The sequence below is a fragment of the Schistocerca nitens genome, chromosome 6 (genome assembly GCF_023898315.1).
Source record: "Schistocerca nitens isolate TAMUIC-IGC-003100 chromosome 6, iqSchNite1.1, whole genome shotgun sequence".
Lineage (NCBI taxonomy): Eukaryota > Metazoa > Arthropoda > Insecta > Orthoptera > Acrididae > Schistocerca > Schistocerca nitens.
The window spans coordinates 554,226,121-554,237,265 of record NC_064619.1 but is presented as its reverse complement, the minus strand read 5'-3'; positions in this window follow the sequence as shown (position 1 = coordinate 554,237,265).

Below are 11,145 nucleotides of genomic sequence, written 5' to 3'. Positions count from 1 at the left end.
ATGTTCAGGCTTCCACACATAAAAAGTTTGATATAAACAAAAAGAACAATTCTTGCACAATAATGAAATTGTTTATTAAATTCGTGAAGATATTAAATACGAAACACATCAGATTGCTTATCATAATTCATAAGTATAGTTACAAATAACTAATCATGAATGAAACTTGGCTCTGGCAGGAAAATATATCAGTATTATTTCTCAAAATATTCTCAAGTGCTAAATACATGTGGCACTACTGTTGTAGTTTAATTTTTCTATAACAAAAGTAAATAAAATTTACTATGCTTGCAGTAATAACGATTTTAGATCAATCATACATAGTTGGAGTCGTTACATAATGATCTGGTGCTTAATCATATAGAATTGCATTATTTTGACTTAAGCTACATTTTCTGACAAAGCTCGATAGCCTTATTCTTTAAAGCAACTTTATACAAATATGGTAACATTAATTAGCTTATGTGCTCAAGCAACACTGCACTTCAGTCTGTACCACAAACGAAACTGTCATAGAAGAGAATAATTTAAAAAGGAGTATCAAAAATAAAATCTCAGTTTTAAATGGTTTCATTGTCAGTTCGATATAATTCTTGGAGTAGTTCATTTAAATAATTATTCTTAGTGTAATATATTAAAAAGTACTCAAACCATGAAAGGAACACCTTCAATGTGGAACTGGGTTCCAGTATGAGGCTACAACAACCACTGAATATAGTGGTTGTTGTAGCCTCATACTGGAACCGTAGGGTATTTTCCTTGATCTGTAACCATTGACTGAGACAAGCTGTGTGGGAGAAGCAAGAAAGAAACAGAAACCAACACAATAAGGAAATGCGGAAGAAGAAAGGAAAAACGGAAAATTTCGATAGAATTATTTTTAAATATTTCATAAAGAACACTCTGTTACAACGTCGATGGAATAGTAATCACTGCTTTTGTGCTAATCGATTACTGTTGCAATACCAGGGTAACACAGAAACTGATTCATAAGCCATGGTAATTTTTCTAAATTTTATATGGAAATTGAGATTAGTAATTGCGATAGGAATGCATACGGTAATGAGCACATGGCAAACTTCATGTTTTACGTGAGCAACATGAATCCTCGTTATTAATTTGTTTTTGTGAACCAATATTTTTATTACCACGTGTGACAATATGTTAATACTATTTCTTGATAGCTGTACTAAGCCGCTATAGTGGAAAGTCATAAATTATTATCAAAACATTAAGTTATGCCAGAAATAGGGAGAAGTCAACTACAGAATTAGTTGAACATATTGATCACAGTTTACAAGCTGATGGCAGCAATTTGCTAACTCAGTGATAATTGACCCATAACCTCCAGCTTAGGAAACAGAACAAGAAGTGGAAGGTGAAACTAATCCCACAGCAGAGCAGTAATGTGAATCCGTTCGTTAAATTATATCAACGATTAAAAGGGATAATGAGATCAAACTTACAAATCCATTTCTATGTCGAATCGGTATAACAAATTTAAATCAACTCTCGACCTACTGAAATCAGAACAAGACGAATTTATGTCAAACCAAGATGAATTTAATTCAAACAGAAACGAATGTAAGCCTAAGCTGGATAACATTCAGTACAAGCAGAACACATTAGAATATAAACTTAATGCTATTCCGTGTGCTACTGAAGAGTTATCTAATAACGTGAGTTTATTGTTGGTAGAAAGGACTATTGGAACTGTGTGTCGGACCGAGACTCGAAGCTGGGACTTCTGCCATTCGCGGACAAGTTCTCTACCATCTGAGCTACCCAAGCACGATTAATGGTCCATCCTTATAGCTTCAGTTCAGCTAGTACCTCGTCTCCTATCTTCCAGACCCCATAGAAGCTCTTCTACGAACCAGTTGCCTGCGAAAGGCAAAGGTCCCAAGTTCGAGTCTCAGTCCAGCACACAGTTTTAATCTGCCAGGAAGTCTCATATCGCTGCACACTCTGCTGTAGAGTGAAAATCTAATTCAGAATGGACTAATTTGAAAGGTACTGCACAGCAGTTATCGGAACAGTTAAGAACTTCCCCTCTGGACAGGAAAATAAATTAAAAGAACATTTCGCAATTCAGATTCAGCAACTTCCAGACGATTTTTTCGAAGTGGAGACATGAAAAAAAAGAAAAAAAACAAGCAAATCAGTGAAAAGGTGGGCTCTGAATTGAAGATATTGGTTCAGAAGCAGCTGCTGAAGCTTTATCAGAGGAAGGGTCTTCACTACAAATAATTTAAGCCCAATAAAATAAAATAAAAGATACACTTAGTGAGGTGATAACGAAATTACATGAGAAGTGATTACACAGATTAACGACATGGGAAAAGAATTGTCCTCTGTTACAACTGGTAGGTCATAAATCATCATCCCTTAGTTCTAGAGTTGGTGACATTTACAGTATTAACAATCGTTTTGAATGATAAAAGAATGGCGAGTAGAAATGTAGCAGCTGGTCACCTAATCATGTGGCATATGGGACAGCTACCACTCTAGCCTTATCATCAATCTTGCCAGATTGTACAGACACAGGCAGTTTCTGATTCTTATCCCTGACAAAAAGTAAAACAATCCAATAGTCTTCATAGAATCATTTAAGAGTGTATTACCTCAGCTGTGGGGCGATAGACAGAAAATAAAGTTCACGACAGCTTATATTGAGGGAGACGTAGCACTGTAGAACGTGGTCAGGTGATTCGGTGTCACCTGTGTCATACGCTTGTACGCGAGATTTCCACACTCCTAAACATCCCTAGATCCACTGTTTCCGATGTGATAAATGGAAACGTGAAGGGACACGTACAGCACAAAAGCGAACAGGCCGATCACATCTGTTGACTGACAGAGACCGCCGAAAATTGAAGAGAGTCGTAATGTGTAACAGGCAGACATCTATCCAGACCATCACACAGGAATTCCGAACTCCGTCAGGATCCACTGCAAGTACTATGAGACGTAGGCGGGAGGTGACAAAACTTGAATTTGAAGGTCGAGTTGGTGCTCATAAGCCACATATCACGCCGGTAAATGCCAAACGACGCCTCGCTTGGTGTAAGGAACGTAAACATTGGACGAGTGAACAGTGGAAAAACGTTGTGTGGAGTGACGAATCACGGTAGACGATGTGGCGATCCGATGGCAGGGTGTGGGTATGGCGAATGCCCGGTGAACGTCATGTTCCAGCGTATGTAGTGCCAACAGTAAAATGCGGAGGCTGTGATATTGTGGTGTAGTCGTGTTTTTCATGGAAAGGGCTTGCACCCCATGTCGTTTTGCGTAGATCTATCACAGCACAGGCCTACATAGATGTTTAAGCACCTTCTTGCTTCCCACTGGCCTGCACAGAGTCATGACCTGAATCCTATAGAACACCATTGGGATGCTTTGGAAAGCAGACTTCGTACCAGGCCTCCCCGACGGACGTCGATACTTCTCCTCAGTGCAGCACTGCGTGAAGAATGGGCTGCCATTCTCCAAGAAACCTTGCTGCATCTTATTGAATGTATGCCGGCGAGAGTGGGCCAACACCATATTGAATTCTAGCATTACCGATGGAGAACGCCAGCCTGGTGTGTGGATGCTTTTCATCAAATAATATATGTATTATTTAATGTTAGTTTTATCAATGATGAATTCTGTCTAACTGAATCATCGACCAACCGTTCCTCGATTTGCCTGAGTTGTTTTTCTCGAGTTGATATAGCCCGCTTGTCTGTGCCATTTCTATTGCCTTACTGAATGACTAAAATTCCATGTTAATTTCTTCTCCTGCAGGGTTACTTAAATGAATAGTTGAGATTCTTATTAAATACAAGTTGGGCAAGGTCTATCAGAGCAGAAACGAGGAGACCTGTATTCAGTCTTTAGCCCTGAGGGGTTCACGTGTCATATTCAGACGTCTTGTGGCGCCACTAATCTGAACACAGCCTGTCTCGAATGGAAATAGTGTTTGCATCCTAAGGGACGGAAGTCCATAATAAAAGCGTGGAGTAGCTTAGGGGTGTCTGGTAACGCCAGGAGTAGTTGTCCACTTTTTCTCTCAAGCCAAAAGTGACAGGGCGTGCAGAATCATGATGAACTAAGCCCTGAGGAACCCAATGTCGCCAATATTTTTTTCAATTGTGCTGCGGAAGTTTCGCTGGAAGTTACTTACACACACTCCTTACAGTCACGATCACTCCTGATGCGAATCCCATTTTTAGAAGGCAAGAAAGATATTCGTGGCTGTCGATGTGCTTCTGACGAAAAGGTGTCTGCCTGGGTGCAATCAATGGTGCGTAGCAACCACTAACAATTTTTCATGCAGGCATTTCCATTTTGTTTCACAGTGGGTTAGCGCATTAACAGTTGTGGTTGTTATTTTTGAAATAGTAATCAGTTTACATACTTTTTTCCAACTATATCATTTTCAGTTGGCTGCGCCTAATAATCCGGCCTATTATGCAATCTTTTGTGGGATGCCTGTAATTAAATTCCAATGATCCTATGGGGAGCCAAATGTTTATTAGTATGTACAACTGGCGCAGGTCATTCTGGCATCGACAGAGGTATGTTCATTGCTGAGCCGCAGCATTACACTTTGCCTATGGAGAAAGCTGTGAGCCCTATTGAACATAACATAAAGTCGTTTTCATCACAAGGGAAAAAATGCGGGGAATGGAAAATACTTGAAGAATTTCAGATGTAGACAGAGAGCATTGAACGTCCATTGGAAGGGGCCACAGTGTGGCGCAACCGATTCAAGGAATGGCAATTGTTGTGATAAATCATCTGGGTCGCCATATCACATCAGTGAAACCATCATCCAGCTATCGCTACTCTCGGCTTTCGGTGGCATGCACTGTCCTAGATTACCTATTGAGCGTCGGAATTGCAAAGGACGTGCAGTGTTCTCTGTAAGCTACTGCTCTCTCGATGAATTCACGTTGCTTCGAATTGCTGGAGTGAAATACACTACATCTCTTTTCTCTTTGTCTGTACCCCCATTTGCTCTTTTTTCGGCATTACAGTGCGAACTGGATGGTCGACGCTTATACATGCTTGATTTGTCCTCAAGAGGCCGTGTGCCCTTGTCTTTCAAGCAGGGAGACTGTTCTTTCCGCGCTCTTAAGGGGCCACACCTTCCTTCGTACACAATGGCATTGCAGTCCCTTTAGCTGTTTTTATGCCACAGCCACTGATGAGTTTCTCTTTGAATGACGCTAACAGGCAAGGCAATGACAGTTGTCACAGACAAATAAGCATTCAGAAGTGAAATAGTATTCTAGTGCCAGAAACTGACCATATATTTGACACAACTTGGCAGTGGATGTCATGTACTGTTTCTTAAAGCTGTATTTTAATAGCAGGAGATTACAGCTTATGTGCTTTAAATTGTCTATAGATGGTGGACTTTATTGTGCCAGTCGTGGCAGACATTATGGCTAGCATTACCTCAGATACTTTTATGAGGCAATGAGGTCAACTGCCGTTAGGTGACTGCCATTACCAAAATTATACAGATCATATTGGGGGCAATTATGTCAGCAGTAGTGTAGTTATTATTCTTCTTTTTCTCAGCGCTTCAAATCTTAGGCAATGCGTTTTCCGACCTCGCATAGTAGCGTTTCTTCTACTAATTCTATATTCCGCAGAAAATTCAAAGCTACATCGCAAATTAAAAGTGTTAACAACGGTACGAATGTGGGACACCCCCAGTCAGAGGATGAAACTGTGGGTTTCTTTTCCCAGGACAGTAGAAGCCCTGTCCTCCTCCGAGGTAACTGGTGCACACTTCGAGAATAAAATCTCCCCTAAATACTAAAAGTAATGGAGCTGGAATTTGTCAAGTGCCCAGAGAAAAATCTGTACGAGACGAGTCACGAACAGTGTGTGCCGTAACGGAATACATAGACCTCTTGATGGTATAGTTCACAGCAGAGGAAGAGAGCGAGATGGGAGGAAGCCATTGCAACACTACACATTGCCCAGTTATCGGCAATTTCTTCTCATATCAAAAGTGATCTGATTCTCACGTGAACAAAGAAAGACTAGCAAATTATGTCATTAAGATCAGAGCAGATCGTACACGTAAGTCCAAGTTCGGACTACATAAAGCGTGGACATAAAGCAGTAGAATAACTGTCGAGAATGCCACTATCTAGAAGACGATTACAGATATGCCAAAGATAAGAGCCAGCGAGGCGGTTAATTGAGCCCTGGTTGTGTTCTTCAGCTCCTGTTGCTACTTACAAGTGTAATATCCAGAATTAGTAAATGAACAGTTTCTGTATGAATTTTGTAGTTTTTTTTATTTTACCTTTAAAATTCCTTTTTGTTGAGTTGGTTTTTAATGACTGTTTGTCCTTAATTTTAATAGCTATTATAGGCTCAGAAACTATTGCTTCAACTTTTGTAACAGTAATGTAAACACTGCTGTATTCTACGATGGCATTCCTCAAATGTCTCGATGACAGGCTCTTTTTTTTTTAAATCTCAATAAATGTACCCAGTCGCAAAATGACAACTAATTTATTGTCATGGTATGTTCTAACTAATCTCTTCAGTTTATTTTTAGTCTACAGCTTTGCTCCTAATCATTCTTTACTCTTTGTGCCGCCCCACTATCACTGTTTTAGTATATAGGGTTCACTTATTGAAACTCATAATTGCCGCATCCATATCTCTTCGCATTAAATATTGCTACTCTCTTCCGCAGACCCTTTTGTGAAAGCTGTACTTCGTCGGTTCCTCTCCTTGTGCAGTTGTAGTTAAGAATCTCCTGGGACTTGGAAATTATGGCCAGCAGCCTGTGAATGCTAGACCATAAATCCAGTTATCTTGCTGCCTTTCTCCATTCATTTAGCAGAGTGCCGCTAGTGTTCTGATAGAGTAAAGTGGTTTTATTAATAGTTGCATAATGACATGTAGTATTAATTAAGGACCACACAGACCATAAATTCCAGGGTAGTATAAAGCCCCCTACCCCAACACGGTGTGTTGTACATACCTGGATTACCTATTTATTTGTATTGTTCTATAATAAATCAGATGGCCAACACTAGTACATTACAGCAGTATTCCGTGCGAATAATTAGATGTAATGGGCCAATACATCATAGAGCAGATGGTAAAGAAGTTGATCGTCTGCCCCTCCTTCCCCCGACTCCCACCAAAAAGGAGAGAAAAACAGCTGGACACACGTCGTATAAGCATTCACTCTCGATCTCAGATACATAATTACGAGAAACATCAACGTTAGCTGGTCGATAGTTAAACGTTACCGCACAGGGAAAACAGATACTCTGAACACTTATAAAGACACGAGCGTCATGAACATCAATTATTTTGTTTTCCCTCTGTAATAAATTAATTGTTTTATCCACCTGCAAATCAAGTGGACATGGTGGCATGGCCACGAACAACCCGCTTGGCGGTGATGTTTCTAGAATTATGCAAAGTCGTAATTGCTTGTGACGTTTAAGCTTTATTGTCAGTTGTACGATTTATAGTTTTCTGTCGACAGTTTTGTCAATCATTGGCTATTTTAGTGATTTTTGAGTTAATGTGCGTAGCAATGCACTTCGGAACGCTCAGATCTGAAGGGTACATTTATTGCTGTTATCAACTAATAGTTCACCGATTAATGAAACTTTACCACAGTGAAGAGTCTTTCTTATAGTTCCTTCAAATCAAAGTGTTTTTCTAATTTTAAAAACTGAGCTGAAAGTACTACATGTAGAGTGGCGAAGTGTTCACTGCTTCTTTTCATGCGACGTGACCCCGAAGAAACCACATGATTCTTTGAAGACAATAAATATGAACATTGGTCTGAAACAAGTCTTCCAGTTACAAATTAGATATTGTCACTTTGAGTTCGACCTTAATTCTAAATCATTCTACTTAGTTCATTTAGAAGGCTGTATCTCAGCAACCAGTGGAATATCGTAATATTATGCAACAGGTTTCTTTGCTCTCTCATTTTACAAAATAAGGAAGCCTTGGGTTCATATTACGCATATTAATGTAAAACAAAGGGAAAATAAATTAAAGTGAAGAACTATATTAGCAAATTACGAAACGTGGACTTCCTCCCTAACGCGAGTGCTCAACTTAATGGCTTTGGCTGCCTGGGATCGCCTCCCGCACTGATACAAACAAGAATAACTGTAGCTCTCCCAGTACGAGAATCACATGGAAGGTGTGGGAGCATAGTACGTGGATACTGTGATGTATGGAGGTTTGGGTCGATCCGAGAGCCACGCACGGACAGTCACAATGGTTAAGACAACCGCTTGAAGTAAGTGGGAAATCCGGGTCAGAGTGCCAGCCCAGCACTAATTTTCAGATGTCACTAATAATCCGTACAGCAGCCGTAAATAATGTTTGTAGCTTGGAAATGAATTTTCTCAATTAGATAAGGCCGTGTTTGTTCCTAGGGACATGCATACCTGTCCAAAGAAGACTATAATGATATTCAGACTCAGTGAAGTAGAGACATCGCAAACCTGAATAAAAAATTAATAATTGTCAAGTACTGTAACAAATCTTGAATTCTACAAGAAAATGTTGGATGCCAAATAAACTGCACTGCGTCATCAAGTATGTATCCAGAGGATGCCCTTTGGTACTTCTCAAATGTTTTTGATTTCCTTATCTTATATTGATACCTTCTGTGATTTCGAAGTAAGAGTTTTTGTCCTATACTTGTTCCTGGTTTCTCCATCTCCATCATACTCTGTAAGCCATCTAATGATGTGTGGCGGAGGGTACTTTCGGTACCATTATCTGATCCCTCCAATCCTTTTCTACTCGCCGATAGTGCGTGGGAAGAATGATTGTCGGTAAGCTTCTGTATTGGCTCTAATTTCTCGAATTTCCTCCTCCTGGTCAACAAACGAGATGTATGTTGGGGGAAGTAATACGTTGTCTGGCTCCTTCTGAAAAGTGCTGTACGATGCAAAACGATTCTCTTGTAACGTTTGCCAGTGGAGTTTGTTTATCATCTCCGTAATACTCTCTCGCCAGCTAAAAGATCCCGTGACGAAACGCGTACCTCTTCGTTGGATCTTCTCTATCTCCTCTATCAGTCCTACTGATGTAGATCCCAGATAGATGAACAATACTCAAGAATGTGGTTAACAAGCGCCTTATAACCTCTTCTTTCGTGGATGAGTTACATTTCCTTAAGGGTCTTCCGATGAATCTGAGTCTGGTGTCTGCTTCTCCCACTATCTGTTTTATATGGTCATTCCACTTAAGGTCGCTCTTGATAGATATGCCTAGATATTTTAAGGCCAACGTTCTCTCCAGCTGTTTGTCATCAGTAGTGTAGCTCTACAGTACTGCATTTCTTTTCCTACGTGTGCGCAATATTTTACATTTATTTACGTTCAGGGTCAACTGCCTGAGTCCGCACTATTCATCAATTCTCTACAGGTCGTTCTGTAAATTCTTACTATCTTCTGTCGTTGCTACTTTGGCGTAGACAACTGCATCATCTGCGAGTAGCCTTAAAGAGCATCCGACGCTTTCTGCTAGATCATTTATATATATATTGTAAACAGCAACCGTCCTGTCACACTTCCCTGTGGTATTCCTGATATTAACTTTACATCTGTTGATTTAGTTCGATTAAGAGCAACGTGTTGAGTTCTATCTGCAAGAAAGTCTTGATTCCAGTCGTAGGTCTGCTCCGATACTCGGTAAGCTCTTTTTTTTTTTTTTTTTTTTTTTGTTTAAAATTAAACGGCAATGCGGGACAGTGTCAAATGCCTCACTGAAATAAAAAAAAGACGGCATCAACCTTAGTGCCATTGTCCACTGCGCTGTGGATCTCATGGAGGAACAGAGCGAGCTGATATTAAGGTATATTATCAATATACCGTAATATTCCACGTAACTGAGGAAGACAGGACTACAAAAGTTGAAGAGCGAGCTGAGTTTACCAGGATCTCTTTTTGCGGAATCCATGTTGATTTTTATAGAGGAGCTGTTCATTTTCCAAGAATGTCATAATTCTTGAGCATGAAACATGTTCCATAATTCTATAACAGACATAGGTCTATAATTCTGTCTTACGGGCTTTCTTAAAAACGGGAATGACCTGCGGTTTTTTCCAATCGTCAGGTACCTTTCGCTGCTCAAGCGACCCACGATAAATTGCTGCTAGAAAGAGAGAAGAGAAGAAGTTTTTTGGCATAATGTTTATAGAGTCTTATAGATATCTCTTCTGGTCCTGAAAACTTTCCACTATTAAGTGATTGTAGCTGTTTTTCAATTCCGCGATCGGTTATCTCAATATCTGCCATTTCGATGTTCGTACGACAGTTGAAAGAAGAGACAGTGTTACGATCTTCCGCGGTGAAACAACTTCGGAAGACCGAATTCAGTATTTCGGCCTTCTCTCTGTTATTTTCCGTTTCGGTGCCGGCGTGGTCGCTGAGAGCATGAATAGATGATTTTGACCCTCTTACTGATTTTACATACGACCTAAATCTCCTAGGGCTTTTACTCAGGTTCGATGACAAAGTCTTACTTTGAAAATCATTGAGCAGTCCTCTCATTTCTTTCCTTACGTTCATTTTCGCTTCGTTTGCGTTTTGTTTGTCACCTAGGTTTTTGCTTCTCTTGAATGTGAGATGAAGTGCTCTTTGTTTACGTAGCGCCTTTCTAACACGGCTATTAAACCATGGTGAATCTTTCCCATCCCTGAAAACCTTACTCGGAACATACGCGTCTAGGGCATATTGAACGACGCCTTCGAAATTTGTCCTCTTATTCTCCACATATTCGTACTCATCGCCGAATATGTGATGCTGACTACTGAGATATTCTGAAATTTGTATCCTGTCACCCTTGCTGAGCAAATATATTTTCCTACCTTTCTTAACATTCCTTGTAGGACTCGTCGCCATACATGCTGCCACTGATACCTTCCTCTACGTTAACTGATTCGACAAGTTCAGTTCTGTTTGTTGCCAGGAGATCTAAGACGTTGGTTGTCTATCAGCTCAGGGTAATTATCGGACAAGACATCAAGAACAATGTTACACGATTCCCTGTCTCTGGCACCAGTTTTGATGGCATAACACTCCCAATCGAGACCTGGCAAGTTGAAGTCACCTCCTATTACAACGGCATGATCAGGAA